Source organism: Gorilla gorilla, chromosome X (genome assembly GCF_029281585.2).
Source record: "Gorilla gorilla gorilla isolate KB3781 chromosome X, NHGRI_mGorGor1-v2.1_pri, whole genome shotgun sequence".
NCBI classification, from domain to species: domain Eukaryota; kingdom Metazoa; phylum Chordata; class Mammalia; order Primates; family Hominidae; genus Gorilla; species Gorilla gorilla.
Window position 1 is genome coordinate 166,749,432 of NC_073247.2, and position 24,479 is coordinate 166,773,910.

General features: G+C 39.8%; 1 protein-coding gene across 1 annotated transcript in view; it reads right to left on the reverse strand.

The window, feature by feature from the left end:
* Positions 1-23,769, reverse strand: part of MTCP1 (mature T cell proliferation 1) — an 82,470-nt gene extending 58,701 nt beyond the window's left edge. Inside the window, exon 1 of the mRNA XM_019019301.2 lies at positions 23,573-23,769. The gene's annotated coding sequence lies outside the window, so the exon portion shown is untranslated. The remainder of the gene's footprint in view (positions 1-23,572) is intronic.
* Between the last annotated feature and the right edge of the window lie 710 nt (positions 23,770-24,479).

Sequence of the window (24,479 nt, forward strand, 5' to 3'; positions counted from 1 at the left end):
GCTGGGGCGCAGTGGCATGATCATGGCTCACTGAAGCCTCGACCTCCTGACCTCAGCCTCCCAAGTAGCTGGGACTACAGGCATGCACCACCATGCCTGGCTCATTTTTTTGTATTTTTTTTTGAAGAGGCAGGGTTCCACCATGTTGCCCAGGCTGGTGGCAAACTACTGGGCTCAAGCAATCCACCTGCCTCGGCCTCCCAAAGTGCTAGGATTACAGGCACGAGCCACCGTGCCTGGCCTCCACTTGGCTGTCTTAATGGCATGTAAAAATTAATATATCTAAATCTGAAATCATGGTTTTCAATCTAAACTATATTCCCTTCCAACATTTCTTACCTCAGTGAATAGTGAATGTAACATCCATTTGCACAAACCAGAAACCAAATAGACATTCTTAACATCTCTCTCCATCACCTTCTAAACTATTTATATTGATAAAGTTATAGCAATTTGAAATTCTTTTTCTAGCCTAGTAATCTGAGTAATTTGTAGGATAAACATGTTGGGGGAGGGGCAGGTACATGGAGGTGTCAAAGTGCCTGATGGCTGAGGAAGCAGGCTGGGATTACTGCGTGGAGGTGTCAGAGTTTCCAGCTTTGTGGCTCCACGGTTGGGTGGAGGGGCAGGGGGAGAGATCCAGTGGAAGCCATGTTGTGCCAGTGCCCTCAGGGTGAGGAGGCAGCCAGCAGTGTGCTACATTAAGCAAATAACTAAGTTGATTGAGCGAAGAAGTAAATCTGTTGAGGAAAATGGGAGCTAGGTTTCTCAGTGTCAGAGAAATTATTTGAAAACATGGAAAGGCCAGGCGCAGTGGCTCACGCCTGTAATCCCAGCACTTTGGGAGGCCGAGACGGGTGGATCACGAGGTCAGGAGATTGAGACCATCCTGGCTAACATGCTGAAACCCCATCTCTACTAAAAATACAAAAAACAAAAAAAAGGTTAGCTGGGCATGGTGGCAGGCGCCTGTAGTCCCAGCTACTCGGGAGGCTGAGGCAGGAGAATGGTGTGAACCCGGGAGGCAGAGCTTGCAGTGAGCGAAGATCGCGCCACTGCACTCCAGCCTGGGCGGCAGAGCAAGACTCTGTCTCAAAAAAAAAAAAAAAAAATCATGGAAAGGAGGAAGGGTAAAATGAATCTCATGGTATTGGATTAAAATTGGAAAAGAGTTCATTAATATGAACTCTTGTTCAAAGGAAATATATATATATATATATATACACACACACATATATATACACACACACACAGAAACCCTATATATATGTATCTCAGAGCTGAGAAAGGTTTGTTTATATGTACATATCTGTCTCAGCTCCGTCCACCAAGAGGGACTAGAAGTGACACCCAGTGATTATGAGCACAGCTAGCACCAAGATGCTGATTTCCAAACCCTCCACTAAAAATGGAATTGAATTGACAGTCCAGAAATAAGCCCACACATCTACAGTCAACTGATTTTCAACAAGGGTGCCAAGACTATGGGAGAGAATAGTCTTCAACAACTGGCGAATGGACAAGTGGATATCCACGTGCAAAATAATGAAGTTGGACTGAGACCCCACACGATAAATGAATATTAACTCCAAACGTATTGAAGACTTAAATTCAAGAGCTTAAACAATAAAAACTTTATAAGAAAACAGTAGTAAATCTTTACGATCTTGGTTTTTGCAATGGATTCTTAGATATGACACCAAAGTACAAGCAACAAATAAAAAATAGATAAATTGGAATTTATGAAAGTTAGAAAATTTTGTGCATCCAAAGACATGATCAAAAAGTGAAAACTCAGGACAATGGCAGAAAATATTTGCAAATCCTATGTATAAGAGTCTAGTATGCAAAATATATAAAGAACACTGAAAACAACAAAAACCAAACAGCACAATTCAAAAATGGGCAAAGGACCTAAATAGAAATTTTCCGAAGAAGACCTACAAATTGCGAAGAAGCACATGAAAAGATGCTTGACGTTACTAGTCACCAGAGAAATAAAAATCATGAGATATGACTTTATACTAACCAGAATAAAAATGTAAGAGAATAACAAGTGTTGGTGAGGGTGTGGAGAAATTGGAACTCTTGTACACTACAGGTAGGAATATAAAATGGTGTAGACAATTTGGAAAACTGGCTGATGGCTCCTCCAAAAGTTAAACACAGAATTACCATAAGACCTAGCAATTGCATTTCTAGGTGTATATCCCACAGAACTGAAGACAGAAATTTAAACAAAAACTAGACAACCCAAATGTCTATCAACCAATGAATGGGTAAACAGAATGCAGTCTGTTCTTTAATGGAATATTATTTGGCCATAAAAAGGAATGAGGGGTAGGAGGGAGCAGGGATAGAGGGTTGATGGCTAAGAGGGATGAGGTTTCTTTTTGAGGGGATGAAAATATTCTAAGCTGACTGCAGTGATGGTTGTACAGCTCTATGACTATACTAAAAGTCATTAAATTGTTCACTTTAAATGGGTGAATTGTGTATAAATTATGTCTCCATAAAACTGTTTATTTTTTTAAAAGACACACAAAAGAAGAAACTTTCCTGCAGCTCCAGCTGACCTTGCAGGCTGGCCTCTTACGCTCTGACCTGTGCTCCCTAAGCTCCCTGTGAAGGAGATAAAATGAGCTCCTGGTCTGCAACAGCTATTGGTTATTGTAATGTCTGCTTTTGTTTAAAAAGAAAAAAGACCCAACTCCTTATACAGTTTGAATTGTATATATTTGGGGATGTCTGAGTTTCCTGTATCTGGATGTCTAAATCTCTTACTAGACTTAGGAAGTTCTCAGCAAGATGACGGAATGATCATGTTTCAGCCTCTGTGAGACAAACATTACAGCAGCAGATGGCACAAGACCCAGGAGCCTGAGGATGAACATCACTGGAATCCACACACTCAACAGATCTGTGCTTCCCAGGCAGCAGGCACCGGTTCCCCCTTTGCCTTCCACCATGATTGTAAGCCTCCTGAGGCCTTCATCAGATGCAGATGCTGATGCCGTGTTTCCTGTACAGCCTGCAGAACTGTGAGCCATTTAAACCTCTTTATAAATTACCCACCCTCAGGTATTCCTTTATAGCAATGCAAAAATGGACTAATACACAATTTAGGAGCAAGGTGTAGGTAAGACAAGGAAAGGACTGGAAAAGGGTGAAGTGACTGCTGTAAGGACTGGTAACATCAATCACGTGGCTGTGAAAGGAGGGCAACAGTCCTGACTGGTGGAGAGAGCACACTTTAAACTCTGTGAAGGCAGAGGAGGGGCCGCTAACATCTCAGCTATTTGTCTGGACAATTTAGCCCGGACTGCCACCACCACTTTCAACTCAATGGCTGGCCAACAAATCTTAATCTAAGGACTCTCAGAAACTTCCCAGGAACTGCTGACTCAAGTAGTTAACAGCCTCCATTCAAAACGATAGAATGAGATTAACTTTCTGGAAACTAACAAAACTCTTTTGTACAAGGGCTTAATAGAATTGGACCCTGATCCCAACTCAACACAATGGCACTGCTGAGGTCACTACAACTTCTTATGTGAATAAGAAGCTACCTATACTAGCTTGCCACACACAAACTGGTCTATTATCTCTAATGTACATGGTAATGGGACAATAACACATTACCCAGGACTTCCTGCTGGTCAGTCAAGGCAGGATATGTGCAACTGTCAGCATCCCTTACTGCACCTGGGTTAATGAAATATTTAACTGGCTTGGCTCCAGTTGGGGAGCCTAGCTGCAGTGTGTATCCTCCAAGTGGGCCTAATTAGAGACTCATTCTTGTATATGTTGCCCAAAACAATCAGAATGTATTTGGTTAAGGCCCCTATAAGCACAATTAATTAGAGTAATTTGATGGGGTGGCCTATGCTCCTGAGAATTCTTAGCTAGCTATTTGAAAAGTGAGGGATGGAGCTGTAGAGAGTGGATCTGCCATGGTGCCCTTGTGACCTGGCATGCATATATCTATGCAAGCTAGGCTTGAATTGCAACTTATCTGAGTCTTGGCAGGATGTATCATGATCCTCCCAGAACACAAGAGGATGGGAGGGTGGTGAGGTGCTGTTTCAAGGCTATCTCTAACCTCCTAATCTCTCCTGGGAGGCTGTCACTGAGACAGTTTCTCAACTGAGTACTATTGAGGTCTGAGGCTATCTGCTCTGCCCCACTCAGGGTATAGCTACAGAATATAAAACTGCTAGCTGCAGTCTAAAAGGGGCTCCTCAGCAAGGGAGTGTCCCATAACTGGTGCAGCAAACATGCAGGCCTTGTTTCAGAAGTCCTGTTTGGTGCAGGGAACAAGGACATGGGGAGCTGGCACCTTTGGCCCATCTTCCTGTTGCTGTCTATGTAGGTAATAAACTGAATCTTAAAAGGACATGTCATTACTTTAGAAGCCAAATCAATCACTCTTGGGCTTGGCCTTTTTTTGACAATGTGGTAGTTATGTACAAGAGTGTCTTTGTTTTTGAGAATTGTAAACTGGAGTGTTTAGGAGTGATGGAACATGTCTGCAACTTGGTCTCAAATGGTTAACAAAAAGCCATATGATAATGGTGGTACACACATGCACGCATGCATGCTGCAGAAATGTGAAGTGTTATCAATTGAACAATCTGGATGAAGTGAACATGGGAGTTCTTTGTACTATTCCTCCAACTTTTTGGTAAGTTTATAACAAGTTACTTTTTAAAATCTACATATAATGTACAATATCTGAAAGGCTACATGAGAAAATGCTAATTAGCTCATAACCTCTGGTGACTGAGCTTAAGGCCAGGGGGGAGTCTTATTTTTCACTTTGAACTCTTCTGTAAATTGTTTTTTGAATTTCTACAATGAGTATGTATTACTTTCTTAATACAAAATTAAAGTGTCCGATTTTTAAAATCACAAAAGTAATATAATAAAGGAAACTTGAAAAATGTGAAGAGAAACCTATAATTTCCTCAAAATAACTCATTTTTGGTAGTCCTTTTGGTTTTCTCTTTCTTATTTCTGTTATTCATTTCTAGTATTAATGTATCTTATAGTTTTGCATGTGGATTTCTTCATTTAACATAATTCTAAAAATTTAATATATGTTGTATAGGTTTCATAATTTATAATTTTAGATAGTAGCTTACTCTCCTACTGCCACCAGATTCACTAAACAACAACAACAGCAAACCCTGGGGAGAGGGACATCTGATTTCCAGAGCCACCACATTATAACATCAAAATGTCCAGTTTTAAACAAAAAATTATGAGGCATGCAAGGAAACAAAGTACAGCCCACTGACAGGAAAAAAAAGTTTATAAAAGCTGTCCCAGACAAAGCCCAGGTCTTGGACTTACTAGACAATTTAAATCAACAGTTGTAAATATGCTCAAAGAACAAAAGGAAACCATGAATAAACAATTAAATCAGGAAAATGATATCTCGCCAAATAGAGATAACAAAGATAAAATTTTTAAAAGGAACAAAATAGAAATTCAGGAGCTAAAAACTATAATAACTGAAATGAATAATTCATGAGAGAGACTTAACAGCAGATTTGAGCAGGCAGAAGAAAGAATCAGTAAACTTGAAGATAGGTCAATTATCAGAGACCCAAGTATCAAAAAGAAAAAAGAATGAAGAAAAACAAACAGATCCTCAGAGACCTGTGGGGCACCATCAAGCATAACAATGCACCCACAATGGGAGTTCTAGCTAAAGAAAGAAGGGGGGGGCATAAAGAAGTAATGGCCAAAAACTCCCCAGATTTGATGAAATCTATGAATCTACATATTCAAGAAACTCTTAAGTATTTTGAGAGGGATAAACCCACACCTAGACACTTCATAGTCAAAATGTCTAAAGCCAATGACAGAATCTTGGAAGCAGCAAGAGAAATGACTTATCACATACAATTGAACGTCAATAATATTGACAGCCAAATTGTTGTCAGAAATCATAGAGGCCAGAAGGCAGTGGGATGACATATTCAAAGTGCTGAAAGAAAAAAGTGTCAGTGAAGAATTATATGTCCAGCAAAATTATCCTACAAAAATGAAGTAAAATAATGACATCCCCTTACCAGTGGATCTGTTGGATTGAATTAAAAAAAAGAAAAAATAATGACATTCCCAGAAAGAAAAACAAGAGACTGCTATTGCAGACCTATCTTAGAAGAAATACTAGAGAGAGTTATTCAGGCTGAAATGAAAGGACAGTAGACTGTAACTCAGATTCACATAAAGAAATAAATATCATTGGTAAAGGTAAGTACATAGATAAATATAAGACATGGTATGTTGTATTTTTGTGACGCTTTTTTCTTCTACTTAATTTAGAAGACAGCTGCATAAAGCAATAATTCTAGGATGTGTTGATGGGCATATAATGTAAAAAATATATAATATGTATGACAATAATAGCCCAAAAGAGAGGAGAATAGAGCCATGTTGGAGCAAATTTTTTTAATATGGTTGAAATTAAATTGGTATTCATTAAAACCAGATGATTTTAAGTTAAGATGTTAATTGTAATCACCAGGGCAACCACTAAGGAAATAATTCAGAAATATAGTAAAGAAACGAGAATTAAGATGGCATACTAGAAAATATGTAACACAAAAGAAGGCAGTAATGGAGAAATAGAAGATCAAAAGACACAGGCATATAGAAAACAAAGAGCAAAATGACAGGCATAAATCATCGCTTATCAGTAATTAGATATAAATGAATGAGTGAGATTATTAGAATACACACAAAAAAATCCTATTATATGCTGTTCACAGGATACAGACTTTAAATTCAAAGATACGAATAAAGTTAAGATGATGGGAAAAGATATGCAAACAGCAACCATAACAGCTGGAACAGCTAAACTAATATCAGACAAAATAGATTTTTTAAAATGTTAGAGACAAATAGGGGCATTTTATAAAGTTACAATGGTCAATCCACCAGGAAGATGATATAAGCATATAGGCACATAACAACAGAGCCCAAGATACATGAAGCAAAACCTGACAGCATCAAAGCAGAAATAGAAAATTCAACAATGACTGTTGGAGACTTCAATACACCACTTTCAATAGTGGATAGAACAACTAGGTAAATGATAAACAAGGAAACAGAAGAACTGAATAACATTATCAACCAAGAAGACCTAACAGACAACTTACTTATAAGACACTTAATCCAACAATAGCAGCAGAATATACATACTCCTCAACTAAACATGAAGAATTATCTAAGTTAGATCATATGTTAGGCCACAAAACAAGTTTCAATAAATTTAAAGGACTGAAATTATACAATGTATGTTCTCTCTCCACAATGGAATAAAATTAGAAATCAATAACAGAAGAAAATTTGGGAAATTCACCAAGTTATGGAAATTAAACAATAAATTCCTAAATACCCATTGGGTCAAAGAAGAAATCATAAGGGAAAATAGAAAATACTTTGAGATAAATGAAAAAACAAACCAAAACTTATGCAATGAAAGCAGCGCTCGGGGAAAATTTATATCTATAAATGCCTACAGTAAAAAAGAGAAAGGATTTCAAATTAATAACCCAACTTCTCAGCTTAAGGAACTGAAAAAAAGCAAATTAATTCCAAAGCTAGCAGAGGGAAGGATATAATAAAGGTTAGGGTGGTAACAAATGACAAGGAACAGGAAAACAATAGAGAAAAATCAATAAAACCAAAAGTTGGTTTGCTGAAAAGATCAACAAAACTGACAATCCTATAGCTAGACTGACTATGAATAAAAGATTCAAATTTCTAAAATTGGGAATGAAATAGGAGACAATACTACAAACCTTACAAAAAGAAAACGGGAATTATATCCAAAGGGGCAAAGCAAGATCGTAGAATAGAAGCCTATGCCATTCATCCTCCCTCCCCACACAGAAACACGAAATTTTAACAATTATCTGCACACACAAAAGCATCGTCACAAGAACCAAAAATCAGGTAAGCAATCACAGTACCTGGTTTTAACTTAATGTTTCTGAGAGTCATTGAAGAGGATAGGAGAGACAGTCTTGACTCACAGACAGCACCCCTCCTCCATCTCCTGGTAGCGACCATGCCTTTGCAGGTAGGGAGCATATGGACCAGACCTAACTAGAGGGGAATTGCCCTTCCCAGTGGTCAGACCTTAAGTTTTTGCAGGCCTCGCCACCATGGGCCAAAGTGCTCTGGGGTTCTAGGTAAATTTGGAAGGCAGTCTAGGACACAAGGACTGCAATTCCCAGGTGAGTCCTAGTGCTGAGCTGTGGACTAGGGTGGCACATGACCTAGTGAGACACATACCTAATGGAGTGCTTGCAGTACCCCTTCCTCAACACCAAGCAGTGCAGCTAGCATCAAGGAAATGTTTAAGGAGAGAAGAGTAAAGAGGACTTTGTCTTGCATCTTGGATACCAGCTCAGCCACAGTAGGATAGAGCACTGGGCAGTCATGAGGCTCCCATTCCAGGCCCTAGCTCATGGACAACATTTCTAGACACACCCTGGGCTAAGAAGGAACCCACTGTCTTGAAGGGAAGAATCCAGTTTTGGCAGGATTCATCACCTGCTGACTAAAGAGCCCTTGAGCTTTGAATAACCAGCAGCAGTACCTAGGGAATATACTGTGGGCCTTGGGCTCTGAGATGTGCTGTCTTCAAGTAAGACTCAGCACATTCCCAGCTGTGGTGGCTACAATGAGAGAATCCTGTTTGAGAAAAGCAGAGGAAAAAGTAAAGGGAACTTTGTCTTGCTCCTTAGGTACCAGCTTGGCTACAATGTGGTAGAACAATGAGGAGGCTCTTGGACCGCATTTCTGGACCTGCTCTGGGCCAGAGGGGAGCCCCCTGCCCTGAAGGGTGAGTCCCAGACCTGGCAGCATTCACCACAAGCTGAATGAAGAGCCCTGGGGCTTTAAGTGAATGTTGGAAATGGCCTGGAAGAGCCCCCCAAGGGACAGGGTTGGTCGTGGCCACAGGGAGAGGCACCTCTGCCTGTGGAAGGGGGAGGGAAGAGTGGGAAGTACTTCGTCTTGTGGTTTGAGTGCCAGCTAAACCACAGTAGAACAGAGCATCAGGTAAATTTCTAAGATTTTTTTATTCTAATCCCTGGGTTATTACCCTGATACCAAAACCAGACAAAGATACATTAAGAAAACTATAGGCCATATCTCTGATGAATATTGATGCAAAAATGCTCAATAAAATACTAACAAACTGAATTCAACAATTCAGTTTACATTACAATAAATTAGATAACATAGATGAAGTAGACAAATTTTTAGAAAAACAAAAACCACCAAAGCTGACCTACCAATAAACAAAAAATCTGAATAAACTTATGAGAAGTAGAGAGATTGAATTACTGGTTTTAAAACTTTCCACCAGTAAAAGCCCAGGACCAGATGGCTTCACTGGTGAATTCTGCCAAACATTTGAATTCATATACCAGTTCAGAATTAACAGCAGTTCTTTACAAGCTCTTCAAAAACAGAAGAGGAAACACTTCTCAACTCATTCTATGAGAACAATACTACCCTGATACCAAAACCAGACAAAGACATCATATGGAAAGAAAACTAGACACCAATAATTCTTTATGAATATAGATGTAAAATTCCTCAACAAAATCCTAGGAAACCTAATCCAGCAACATATAAAAAGAATGAGGCCCCATTACCATGTGACAATTTTCCTAAGAGTGCAAGGACAGTTCAACACACAAGACTCAATCGATATAATACACCAGATTAAATGAGTAAAGGACTAAAACTACATGATCATCTCAACAGGTGCAGGATAAGCATTTGACATAAGCCAACACATTTTCATGAGAAAAAGACTCAACAAACTACAAAGAGGAAGGAACTTCCCCAACCTGATAAAGGCCATATATGAATAACCCACAGCTAATATCATACTTAATGGTGAAAGACTGAATTATTTCTGCATAAGATCAGAATCAAGACAAGGATGTTGTTTCCTGCCACTTTAATATTGTACTAGATATTCTAGCCAGGGCAGTTGAGGGCAGGGGAAGGCACCCAAATTGGAAAGGAGATGTAAAACTGTATCTGTTTGCAAATGGCTTGATATTATATAGGGAGAACCCTAAAGAATGCATGCACACACACAAAAAACCTATTAGAGCTAATAAATGAGCTCTGCAAAGCTGCAGACTTTGGGCAGGGTTGCTAGCTGCTCTGATACTGGAAACCCAATTTAGCTGGGGGATGTCAAAACAAATGGGTACGGGGTTTCTTTTGCAAGTGGTGGAAAGGTTGTAAATTGATCTTGGTGATAGTTGCACAACTCTATGAATATACTAAAAACTACTGAATTTTACACGAAATGAGGGAAAAGTTGTAGTGTGGTGGGCCCCCCACCATGTTACTTAAGAGTGTATGTCCACGGCTTGAAACTTCAAGGCTTGGCGGTGAGCCAAGGCCATGGTGCCCAGCCAAGGAGAAGGTGTCCTTGAGAGCCCAAACATCCTGGAATGTATCTGGGAACCTACTACAGCAAACAGTCTCATTGCACACAGTAGGCAAAGAGCCAGGAAATTAGCTTAAAAGCAGCTTAGAGATGGGAGGCAGGGCAGATCTCTGGAGTTGTCCTGCTGCTGCCCAGGAGTGCCCTGTATGTAAGTCCTAATAAACTCCTAAGATGGACTTCTTTGGTACCTTGGCTCCTTCCCAGTTTGGGGGGCCCAGTTTGAGGGAATGTTACAGTGCCAGGCTTTTCTCATAATGAAGATATATGTGAATTAAATATCAATAAAGCCATTTAAGAAAATATGCCTTAGAAAGATGTGATTTAAAAGTAATGTGTGTGCGTGTCTAAACAAACTTCAACATTCATTAAAGGAATACATGAACATACAACACTCAACAAAACAAAATGAACAGTATCTGGCATCCAATCAGCAATTACTAGGTATAGGAAGAAGCAGAAAAATGTGACCCATACACAAGACAAAAATAAGTCAATAGGAACAGGCCAAGAAATGCCCAAGATGATGGAATTAGCAAATATTTAAAAATAACCATTATAACTATTATAATATCCACAAGGGTTTAAAGGAGAATGTTCATTCTTTTAAAATCTTTCATTACTCTCATTATGTTGAATAATATAAAAAGAACCAAATGGAACTTCTAGAGATGAAACATGCAATATTAGAAACGCAACATGTTCTAGATGGGATTAACAGCAAATCAGACTCTGCAGAAGAAAAGATCAGTGAATTTGAAGGCACAACAAAAGAAAATCTCCAAACTGAAGCATAGGGTAGGAGGAAGGCTCTTAAAAAATGGAAATGAACAGAGCTTTGGTGAACTGTGATACGATCATCAAGAAGTGGCCAGACGTGGTGGCTCACGCCTGTAATGCCAGCACTTTGGGAGGCCCAGGCGGGCAGATCACTTGAGCTTAGAAGTTTGAGACTAGCCTGGACAACATGGCAAAACCCCCCATCTCTACAAAACATACAAAAATTAGCTGAGTGTGGTGGCACATGGCTGTAGTCCCAGCTACTCAGGAGGCTGAGGTGGGAGGATGGCTTGAGCCCAGGAGGCAGAGGTTGCAGTCAACCGAGATTGCACCATTGCACTCCAGCCTGGCTGGGCGACAGAGCAGAACCCTCTCTCACTAACAAAACAACAACAACAAAATCACTGAGTGTAATACACATTTAATTGGAACACTCCACTCAATAATAGAAGAATATACATCTTTTCAAGTTTACAAAGAACATTTACGGCTGGGCGTGGTGGCTCACGCCTGTAATGCCAGCACTTTGTGAGGCCGAGGCGGGCGGATCACGAGGTCAGGAGATCGAGACCATCCTGGCTAACACAGTGTAACCCTATCTCTACTAAAAATACAGAAAATTAGTGAGGCATGGTGGCGGGCACCTGTAGTCCCAGCTACTCGGGAGGCTGAGGCAGGAGAATGGCGTGAACCCGGGAGGCAGAGCTTGCAGTGAGCGGAGATCCCGCCACTGCACTCCAGCCTGGGCGACAAAGTGAGACTCCGTCTCAAAAAACAAAAAAAGAACATTTACCTTGATAGACCATATTCTGTGCCATAAAATAAATCTCAAATTTTAAAAGACCAAAGTCAGAAAAAGGTGTTTCGACAACAAAAGCAGTATTTAGCACTAAATGGCTATATTATAAAAGAAGCAATACATCAAGTCGGAAACCTAGCCTTCTACCTTAAGAAACCAGAAAATAAAGAGCAAAATAAACCCAAAGCAAGTAGAAGAAAGGAAATAATAAAAAGCATAAGTTAATGAAATAGAAACAGAAAATAGAGAAATCCCATGGAACCAAAAGTTGGTTCTTTGAGATCAACACAATTAACTCTTTAGGCAGACCAATCAAGAGAAAAAAAGAACATACATTACCAATATGAAGAGTGAGAGAAGTAACATCGGTAACGAGTCTACAGATATTAGAAGGATAATAAAGAAATACTATGAACAACTCTATGGACTTGTGAATCTGGTGCTGCCTAAAGAGTAGGAAGACATGACCTCAAGCAGGCTACAGCCCTGATAATGTGTGACTGAAGCTTCCCTAACAATGCCATATCAAGAATTTCCAAGGTACTGTCATAGGATCACCTAACTTCCCAAGACCTGAAGATCTCGAGAGCTTTCATATGGAGTCCCCAACATGTCCCCGTTCCTCATAATATTCGTTAATGGTTGTTGTTTATTTTGTTACTGTGGCATGCACTATGCAAAGTGCCCTAGCTCCTCCAGAGATGCCCTGCCCCAAACCTGGACTTGCCCTCAGAAACCAAGCAAGTGCGTGGTACCCGCCTTCATGGGCCGGGCAGCCATCTTTCCCAGCATTCTTGCAGAGCCCGAGCTCCTCGCAAGTTCAAATCCCACCTCATAATGCTGGATGTCTGCGTCAGGCTGCATGAAGTAAGGTCGCCCGCTGAGGGCTCCCTGCAGGGTCAGGCATTTCTTCCGTCACCTGGGGCTCCTTGTCCAACACCAGGGGTGCCGGTACCCTGCTCAGGGTTGCCGGTCCTCTGTGGTCTGGAAGAGGTGGGGCTGGACTCTGTCGCCATCACCCTCGACTCGCGCATGGGGTTATCTGCGTCCAAGGCTGCCCTCGGGGCGACCACCGATGAGCCCACGGAGCCTGAGCCGAAACAACTGGCTGGTGAGTAGGAGGCCGGGTATGGGCAGCCCACGCAGCTAGTGCAGTCTGAGTGGGGAAGAACCTCCTAATGGCTGCACCTTTTCTCCTTCCGCTCTCCCCACTCCCCCTCCCCCTCCCCCTCACCTCAGTGCCCTCCCCTTTTCCACGTCCCTGCAGGAGGGGGAGTTTGAGCTGTCATTTCTAGTAATCTTTGAGCAGAGAAGGGAACCTCTGGTGGGTTGTTTGTTTGTTTGTTTTTTGTTTTTTGAGACAGAGTCTCGCTGTGTTGCAGGCTGGAGTGCAGTCGTGCGAGCTCTGCTCACTGCAACCTCTGCCTCCCTGGTTCAAGCGATTCTCCTGCCTCAGCCTCCTGACTAGCTGGCACTACAGTAGCCCGCCACCACGCTCAACTAATTTGGTATTTTTAGTAGAGACGGGGTTTCTCCATGTTGGTCAGGCTGGTCTCGGAACTCCTGACCTCAGGTGATCCGCCTGCCTCAGCCTCCCACAGCGACCTCTGGTGTTTTTAAGTACAAATTCCAAACTATTTAGAAATTATTCAACTAAGATAGGAGACAAAGAGGGTGGAATAATAACCCAGGCTTCTTAGAAAGGCCTCATTTCCCAAGTTCACCCCAGTGCCCTTATAAATTATAACATTCAGCGAGTCTTCTGAAGGAAAGTCTATTGAATAGATTCTCCCTTACGTATTCCTAACCTAACGTCCATGAATAGGCTTTAGAGTGTCCATGGCACAATTTTTGTGCCCTGTGTATGTTTCCAGGAGGAAGATTTTTGATTCCTAGAGTGACCCGTTGCTCAAAGGATAGACTCCCAGTCTACCCAGTCTAGCCCCATTCCCTGTTGTTTGAGCTTGTAGTGAGCAGTGACTTGATAAACAATCTGTGCTATTGGCAGAGTATACTTAAATTTTACAGCTATTGAAAGCTTCATAGCTAGCTCACTGTTTTGATCACCCCTTTATTTTGGTATTTTGCTTAAACTGTTCATTGACTTAATCTGTATTTGCCTTCTGAAGTTTTATCTTCTTATCATCGTGCTAATGTGCATGTGTTACAGCAAGTTACTAAGTTAAATAGAGATTAATTTCATATATATATATATGTTTGCCAAGCATTATTCTCAGCAGGCCACATACTAGATTCTCTGTATATATTATACAGTCCTGGATACTTATGTAATATATGCCAGAATTGGCTTCTGAAGACCTAAAGAAATGCTCGTTAATGAATAAGTGCCGTGGATGAAGTTGTGGCATAATGATAGTTTGTAGACAGTTTTGAAAGCAAAGAGGATTTTGAACTGGTAAAAAGTAGGGAATCAATGCCATGTTTTTGAATGTGAAAATCAAATTATGAAACTTAACTTTTGAGGGGCTGTATGAAATGAATTCATGAATGGTTATAGGCATGAGGCCAGGAATTTAAAAGCTGTCACAATAAGCTAGGTACAAAGCTATGAGGTAGTGGACTCAAGAAAAAGAAGCAATAAATAAAAGGATACGGGATTCAGATAAAAGGATCAGAGATGGAGTGACAGTACAAAGAAAGTTCCTAACTGAACCTTCATGGAATGACAGTTTTCTTGAGAGAACTAGTGACAGTGGTTAATAGCTTGGTCTCTAGGGTCAAACAAATCTAGTTTCAAATCCCAGCCCTGCCATTTAACTACCTGTATGATCTTGGGTATGTTACCTTCTTCAGTACTGTTCATTCATTTAATAAGTATTGACCAAAACCTGTTACGTGCCATCTGCTTTGCTGGGCCTTGAGGACCAAAATGGATTCATTCCCTCCCCTCATCAAGTATGCAAGATAACTAAAGGCATTAAATATCATGTAACATATAACAGTGCAAATTGTAATACATGTAATGAAGAAAATGTTTTTGAGGATTCCCTATGTCATTTCTCCAACATTTGATTGCATCTGTACTTAAGTTAAAATTACCAATTTTGGTTCTGAAAATTATTTCTCAGTCTGTATTCTCATGCTTGTCATTGTCTCTAATTTAGATCTAATACAGTACATCAGTGAAACTAACATAAGCATTGAACATCTGGCTAATGTTCTTTCTGAAAAAACTAGGAGCAGTAGCTGGGTGATGGTGTTCAAAGCCCTGGTTACTGTACATCACCTCATGGTGCACGGAAATGAGGTGAGCGTAAGCATGCAATTGCAAAATGTTCTTGGTTTGTCAAGGGCTTACTACCTTATACTTTAATTAGTGGCAAGTGAGGGAAGTGAATAGCAGTAGGTATTTAAAATATTTTTATCTGTTTTTATTAATGAATATCTTTGTGATCAGTATTCTTTGAGGTGTATCATTTTAGTCACTGATAAAATAGCCACTGGATAACAATGTCCATAATAGAGTGGATATTTCTGTCAATTCTTTAGAGGATTTAGACCCCAAAAAGCCCCTTAGAAATGTGTTACCTCATACCTGCTTTACTTTGACAGGAGAGACTACACCTAAGCATATTACCTCATCACCTACCCATCTCTCTATATTTTACAGAACAACTGGAATGCTCCATAACATTAAATTACTTATTATTTTCTATTTTAAATTCACAGACATTTTCCCTCAGTAAGTTTTGTATTAAAAAATCAGGGTTTAGAAATTGACTGGATTTTGAAACTCATTATAAAGCAACAGTAATTACACAGTAGAGTATCGGTAAAAAATAGAACATATATATAAATGGAACACAATAGAGAGCTTGGTTATAGAACTACACTTATATGGGAACTTGGTGGCACTAAAAAATGTGGGGAAAAGCATGGGGGAAAGAATTTAAAATAAAGCCTATTGGCACAAGCAGCATCCCTATGGAAAAAATAGAATGAGATGCTTATGTTACTCCATATACAAAAATAAATTCCACATGGATGAAATATCTAAATTCAAAAAATAGATAAAATTGAAGAAAATGTAGGAGAATATGCTTATGACATTTGGGTAGGGAAGGCGCCATAGTTAAAAGAAGATATTTGCAACATATATACTATAGACTAAAGGTTAATATTCAGAATACATAATTAGTAAGAAAAAGGCACTACAATAGACTAATGAGCAAAAGAAATGAACAGAGGGTTTATAGAAAAGGAAAACAGAATGTCTAATAATCATCTGAGAACATGCTCATATTAGCAAAAATTAAAATTTCTGACAGTACGAATAGTTGGGAGGACATTGAGGTAATGGGAATTCACATACTCTGTGGATACATGTAGCTGCTGCAGTTCATCACTGTGGAGAGGAGAACATTGAGACACATTTAGAAAGTTGAAAATGCCCATCCCAGTGACTCAGCAAATCCACTTCTCACATCATGTTTATAATAATGAAAAACTAGAAATCACCTAAATTTCCATCACTAGAGAACAGATAAAATTTAGTGTAGTTATACAATAAAATGCTGTATTACATTAAATGGAATTGTATACCAATAAGGCTAGACCTCAAAAACAATGCTAATAGAAGAAGCAAATTGTAGAATGACACTTAGAGTGCAAAACTACTTACGTAAAAAATTTAAAATACACACAGTACTTGTCCATGGAACAAATACATGTGAAACTATGAGGAAAATAGACTGTAAAGATAATGCATTAAAATTATGATACCAGTTACTTCTAGGTAGAAGCAGGAAATGGATCTCAGGGATGGGGCTTTATCCGTAATCATTTATTTTCTCTTATTTTAATAATAGACTTGAAGCAGATATGTCAGAAAGTTAGCAGTTATCATTTCTAGGTAGTGGGGTCCACAGATGTATCATATTATTATTTGTATACTTCCGTAACTTAAAATTACTCAAAATCAAGAGTGGGGCATGGCTAGATAGAAAGTCTTAGAGGGAAACAGTGTGTATTCACATGAGCTTTAATGTTTAACTCCTTGTTTATTTGGGGGGTATATAAATAGAGAAGAGTTGCAAATCTTTATGTTGGCCAGCACAGGATATGATTGTGCGCAACTTAATCAATGTTCCTGAAATAGATACAAGGTGTGTGATAGAATTAAGTATACATTCATAATGACAACCATTAAGGAACTTTTTGTGCGTACAGAAACTAATTTTAGAATTTGGCACATTTGTTTGACAGCGTTTCATTAAACATGTTTCATGTCAGAGCTCTTTGTTCACTTTACACAATTTCCTGGATAAAAGTGTCATAGAAGGTAAGATGATTCTTTGATGGAAATATTTCCATATGCCAAAGAGGGAAAAGTTCTGAAAATTGTGCCTAGTTAAAAAAGTGTCTAAATTATGAAGGCTGCGATGTGCTATACATTTTAAGAATGTAAATAATCCCCAAATTCATTGATACAACGTATATTTGGAGCTTACTAAGAATAACAGAATATGCCATATGCTAGAGACAGAAAAGTTAATGAGACCTACAGGTCTTTGCTCAGTGAAGCCTTGTCCAGCCTACCAAAAATTGCAGCACCTTTACACCAGTTCTCTGCCTAGGTTTATTCTTTCCCCTTCTCCCTGACTGTCTCTGTGTTCCTTTTTTTTTTTTTTAAACATAATTGTCTGTCATTTCCCATTGAAATGTAAGCCCTATGAGGGTAGGAATATTTGTCTGTTTTTTTCACCGCTGAACTTCCAGCACTTAATACATCGCCTGGCTTATAGTAGGCACTCAGTGATTGTTTAATGAATGAATAAATTGAAGGGGAATCAGCATACATTTGGAGGTCGAGTAGAGAGTAGTTGAGTTTGTACCATGGCCTTTCTTCTCCTTTTTCTCTATGAAGTAGGCGGCAGGTCATTTGCTGAGTGGAGGGAGAGGGGAGGAGGGATGGTGGCAGTGGGATGAGGAGAGTAAGGAAAATGCTAACAATTTATAATAGTTTCTGTGAAAATGTCGAAGGAGCTGATACAGTTCAATTATTTCATCTGTTCAGGAATGTCACCATCAATATCCCATTAAGGGATGATATCAAAGCTCTAAGGAAATAAAAATTAATCTTTAACAGAAAGCTGGAAGAATGTTGGAGTAGGTGATTAATAAAGGCCATTCTAGCTTTTGTGCTTCAAAGATATTGTTGAAGTATACAGGTGAATGTGGAATAAGTCTTTGCATTTATTGACATATTGTAAAAAGCTACTGTTGGTTGAATTGGAAATAATCGAAATATCTCATTTTTAGGCTGTACTATGTCAACCTTCACCAGACGATACAGCAAGTACTTGAATGAAAAGTCACTCGCATATAGAATGATCTCATCTGACATCACATAAACCAAGAGAGGGTCAGTAAATATCATTAGTTTGTAAGCAAGAAGTACTGAAGCTTACATGTGGCCTGCTTTGTAGTTTGTCAAAAACAGCCCTATTTCAAGATGCTGATGTCACAGAGCTTCTCAAACTCTTAATTATTGAGGTTCATGAATTTCTTTTATCTTTTATAGGACAGATTGTGTGATAAGAAACTATGAATACTGAAGAGCTGCTAAACACACTTTCAGTTATTCAAACCCAGTTTAATGCAACATAAGAGCTTTATAAATTTTGTTAAAAAATATAGTAAATAGCATCCTGTAACTATAGGTAGGAGAAAGAATTTTCTAACTGTGGTGTTAATTGGTTGCGTTTTTATTTAATTTTCAGGCAAATCCTGATGAACTAACTAATGGTATAATACATGCTGCTTTTATGCTCCTCTTTAAAGATTCTCTTTGTCTCTTTGCAGCTTATAATGAAGGGATCCTTAATCTGCTAGGTAGGATAAAGAATAAACTTTTTAAATGATTACTTTTTAAAGCATAAAATGGTAAAATAATTTATTTGTAAAAATCCCTTGTCTCTACATTTAGACTCACATTTGCTTTAGATACAAAATAGAAAATCTTTGCAGGGTCATGTATACTTTCCAATACAAGTATTGTATTGCTTCATTGGTTAAACATTATTTGGCTAATTAGCTACAAAACTTTTCCACTTTTATGTAAGTGCTAACTGATATTTCTGGGAAATTTGTCAGGGAATCAACCTAGGTTGCCATGTTTATTCATTATATGGTAATAAGGCCCATTTCCACCAAGTTCAAATAACACAGTTTTGACTTTCCTAAGAAGGTAAAGCCTATAACATAAGTAATTGTTATTGATGATATACAAGCATATATTTTTAGACTTTTCAGGAAATTACTGTCATCATTTAGCCCTAATGAATGATTCATTTAGCTGCAATTATTCTCTAAACTTTATTGACGGGAATTTGATAGCTTTCCTTATACTGAAGAAATACGTAGTATTATACATTTGTAGGGTTATAAGAGAGCAGGAAACACAGCTCTTTCCCTCAAAGGGTTGCAGAGCTTTGTATTAATCAAAAAGACTGTAGACTAGAAGTCGTTGAAATTAAAATCTAAACTATCTGTGCATGCTATTAAATTCCATATACCCAGCACTAGTATTTGGTATACAGTAGTTACTCCATAAAAAATAGTTGATTATGGGGATTGAGCAGTGCTATTTCTTGTTATTAAAACAGAAAATAACTTGATTAAAATTATAATTGTTTTGAACAGGTTAAATTCATATCCAGAATTAGCTTAAAATAGAATAATCAGAATGGAGTAAAACTTGAAAATTGCTAAGATATTGGCTCCTTTATGGTAATTTTTTTCTATTTTTAGACAAATATTTTGACATGAGGAAGAACCAATGCAGGGAAAGTTTGGATATTTACATCAGGTTCCTTAGAGGAACAACCAAATTGACACAGTTTCTGAAAGTTGCAGAGGTACAGAAATCCATTTCTACTTAAGGTGTTTCTTTTTTTGCAATAATTTAGTATCAGTTGAAACTATACCTCTTTCCTCCAACACCATAACCACACAAATGCACAGAAATTGATAGTTGTTTTAACTACTTTGTAAACAGTAAAACTAAAACTAAAGTTAGGTACTTCAAATGTACTATCCAATGCACTTGCACTCAAAAGCAATCTTACAAGGACTTCTGTTTGCAGCCATAAAGATAACCAGTATGAAGCTTACCCTCCCACCAGAAACAACTCTAAAAGTAGACCAAAATATATATGACATAAGTCTTTTTAGGTAGTGAACAATAGGTAGGTTTGTGGTCAGTGACAGAAACACTTGAGGTGAGCCCCATGTTCTCCCTGACACTCAGAGAACCCAAGCAGGATAAATACAAAGAGAACCACACGGAGGCGAGTGATAGTCAAGCTTCTGAAAACCAAAGAGAACAAAGACGTATTACCCATGGGAGAATGACAATACGAATAATCGCTGACTTCTGACTACTTGAAAAATTAGAACACGTTTGTATGATATCCAAAATGCAGCTTAGCTCTTCTTAAATCAGCAAAGACTCAATAAGCTGGAAACCATCATTCTCAGCAAACTAACACAAGAAGAGAAAACCAAACACCGCATGTTCTCGCTCATAAGTGGGAGTTGAACAATGAGAAAACGTGGACACACGGAGGGGAACATCACACACCGGGGCCTGTCAAGGTGTGAGGGGTTACAGGAGGGACAGCATTAGGAGAAATATCTAATGTAGATGATGGGTTGATGGGTGCAGCAAACCACCATGGCACGTGTATACCTATGTAACAAACCTGCATGTTCTGCACATGTACCCCAGAACTTAAAGTATAATGAAAAAAATAAAAATAATAAAAAAAGTCTATCCTTAGGATAAATATAAGGGTGTCCTTAAGTGTGCAAGGCATACTTTAGCCTGATAAGGTATCAGCCCAGGAAGACATCTTACTCTTGGGGTATTTTGTCTTTCATGCACACAATGATCTCTCAGTTACATTTTTGTTGTTGCCACTCCCTGCTGTAATGTGTACTTTCCCCCTCTTTTTTGTTTCAGCAAGTTGGAATTGACCAGAGCAACATTCCGTATATTACTCAGGTCAGTGTATCTCTCCTATGTATTTAAGTGACGTTTTTGTCTTTGTTTATGTGTGTTTATTATATTAATCATCATCTGAGACTCTCCATCCTTTGCTATATACTTATGTGTGTGCGTTTTCATTTCTCCATAAGTAACATACATATGTGTGCTTATTATGTGTGTATGTGTGTGTATGTGTATAACAACTAGACCATGCTTTTAATATTATCAGTAGAAACAGCAGGGTATTTGGAATAACGAACTTAAATTTGAGGACTGCCCTGTCCACCTTTCAGGTATATGGTCTCAAGCAACTCATTTCCATTCTCTGTTCCTTATTTCTGCAACTGCAAAATGGGTATGATGCACCACCTGGCTCATAGTAGTGTTGTAAGAATCAAAGGAGCTCAGGCTTTTTTTCTTCCTCAGCAACTAGTTCTCAGGGATCCCCTCATGGGCATAGGTGTGATCTGGGGTAGAGGTGGCAGTGCTGGAGGTGTGGAGAAGATGGGCCTCAGGCAACCTGCTTGTGGATCCTACTTAGCCCTCTGGACCTGCCTGTGCTCCAACCCAGATATATCATGGGGCCTGAGCAGCAGGGCCTCTGGCCCAGCCTGTACCTACTACAGAGCCCTTTCCTACTCTGGGCCCCCAAATTTAGGTGGCAGGCCTAAATTTTAGGCCACCTGGGATATGGATGAGAGCAGTTTTCCCTCATGTGGGAATATGCTGTCTCCAGAGCCCAAAGAAGCCTACCAGGTATCATGTATCCTTTTTTGTTGTGGGAGGTACAAGATGCAATACTTTATCTTTTATTTTGGATGTGATGTCCTGGTATGCCTCTGACCACTGGAACCCCCCAAATTTTATCAGTGTGAAAAGAATGTAGACTGCATGTATCTTTCACTATACTGCCCACTGCCTGCTCATCTGATCCTGTGAGCATGACATCATGGATACAGTGGATCAATTTCATGCTCTGAGGAGTGACCAGATGTTCTAGACTTCTAACTTTATTATGACAGAAGATAAGAGAGTTAACACAGCCATGGGTATAAAACTGAAAATGTAAAGTGTTGTTCATTCCATGTGCCTGTGAACTCTTTCTGAGTCACACTTCTGATGGTGATAGAAAGCAACACAGTCACCAAACCAGCAGCCACATACTATGTACCTAAAGCTGCATTAACTCCACCTCTACCAAAGAAGCTATCATGGCTGGCATAGTGGCTACAATTGGGGTACTACTTGATTGATTTTGCTGTAGTTGTTAATCTCCAGAACCCAACTGGTTTTGATGGGGAATGGGGACTATCACCACTAATATAATCCTTTCTACTATTTAGATTTGTGCTAATTTCTGCCATCCTCGTGGGAGGTAGTCCTGTTTTTGTTTTTGTTTTTGTTTTTTTTTTAATCTACTGTTTTGCTTGGAGGGTGATTGGGGGCTATATCAGAGGCACGCCCCTAGCTGAGTTTTGCTGTGGCTTAACTATAGTTATAGGCCTAGAGGACAGGAATGGAGGTGGGAGCAGATCCTGATGGGGCATGTAACTTGTGGAGTAGACGCCTCTGTATCATCTCCAACAAAGGAGGCTCAGAGGTTTCTGGAAAATCTGGAGACTCAAGACTTTCAGCGACTGGTGTGGCAGACCTGCCTTGGTTGGGACTAGAAGAATGAAGGATTATCTGAGATAACACATGTGGAATGCTCAGACAGTGCCTGGTTCATGTGGCAGTCATGTGTATGTGAAGAAGCCTGTGAAGAGACAGAAAATGAATATGTAGGGGAGAGAGGATGGTTGCAGATGCAAATAAAATGTTAGGTTTAGTGGCAGAGAAGGAGGGATTTTTTGGCTCATGGCTTATAAATCTTTGAAGGAAAGGAATGTTCTCTCAAGTATACACAGCACAAATATTCCTTCATGTGCAGACAAGTACAAAGGCAGCTTGCACGTAGCCCTGAAATCCCACAAAGTGGTCCACAATGGGAACCACTGTTGGGTGAAATAATGCATGGCTTCCTGAATGAGAACTCAGATGACCAGTGGTGGGAAGAGAGAGAGACAATGAGAATGTCTGGGTTAGTAGGGGAAAAGACAGAGTTTCATTGCCTCATGGCGACATAACCAGTTGATTTCAATCTACATTCATTCGTAAACATGCTTGACTCCTTATCAGTTATAATGAATGAGACACAATCCCGGCCCCTGAGTTCCCGAAAAAGACTGAACAAAAATTACACATGAAGAATCACTAGGTATCCATCACAATGTAGTCCTCTGATTTTTTTCTACATTGACCTTTCTTCCCGAAGGGAGGTGGCGGGGGCAGCAAGGGGACCTTTGCTAGGAACCACAGTCTCAGCCATTGTCAGATGAGCATTAACTGACCAGCACCTGTGCTTAGAGTTGTAAGGGACATTTGCCAGGAGGAGTACCTGAATGGAGGGCCACATTTCCCACCAGTCCACCCTCCTCCTTACCTCAGCTCTGGTCTTCCTGAGATCAAAAATGAAGTAGATGGTTGCAGGAGAGCCTGCAAAAGGCAGGCAGGGATCTTGTTGGTAAACTTTCATGCAGATTCATTCCTCTGTAAATCAACCCTTTTTCTGGAAGAGCTTCCTTATCAGTACGCTGGGCCCTGGCCCTCAGCCAGTACAGAAAGTCATTTGTCAAGGCCTTCAGTTGGCAGACGTGCTCCCTGGACTACGTGCTTTCTCGGGTGTCCCAGAAACCCTGGAATGGAGTGAAATGCAGGGCTACGTGGGAGAGCAGGGAGGCAAGAATTAAGTCGGCCCCACCTTTGCCCAACTCAGTGGGTCTCCTTGAGAGAGGTCTGCAGTTTCAAGGAGACTTTTCAGCCAATCTGCTGCGAGATCCTGTGAAGGGGTGTGAAGGTCTTCCTCTGTGACTGTAGATTGGCCAGTCTCTCCTTGTGTGTCCAACAGTTTTCATTATACTTTATGTGAATTAATGCAAAACTGCCAGGTTTAAACTGCTCACCATTTTAGGGATCCCTTCTGGATTTTACCTTCCTTAAGGGGAAATTTTCCTCCTTTCCTCAGTTCATCCTTTCTGCCTTGGCTTTGACGTGGTCTGGAGGCCACAGAGCCTCCTCCTGAGAACCTCTCTCTGGTGTGTCTGTTTGTGTCCGTCCCTCTCCTTTCGATCATTCCCTGTGGTTCCTGTTGGGCGTGGCTCCCATAAACGCACAGAGCAGGGTCTGCTTTGTCTGCAACCTGATGCATTGTTATTTCTCACCAAAACTTGCAGTCCAAACATCACATTTCCGGGCCACACTCTTTGTCAGAGCTCCAGGGGCACAACCCTGGGGACCTGCTGGAAGGTGCCACCGTGACGTGTGCCTAGATGCGTTTTCCCTCAGTTACC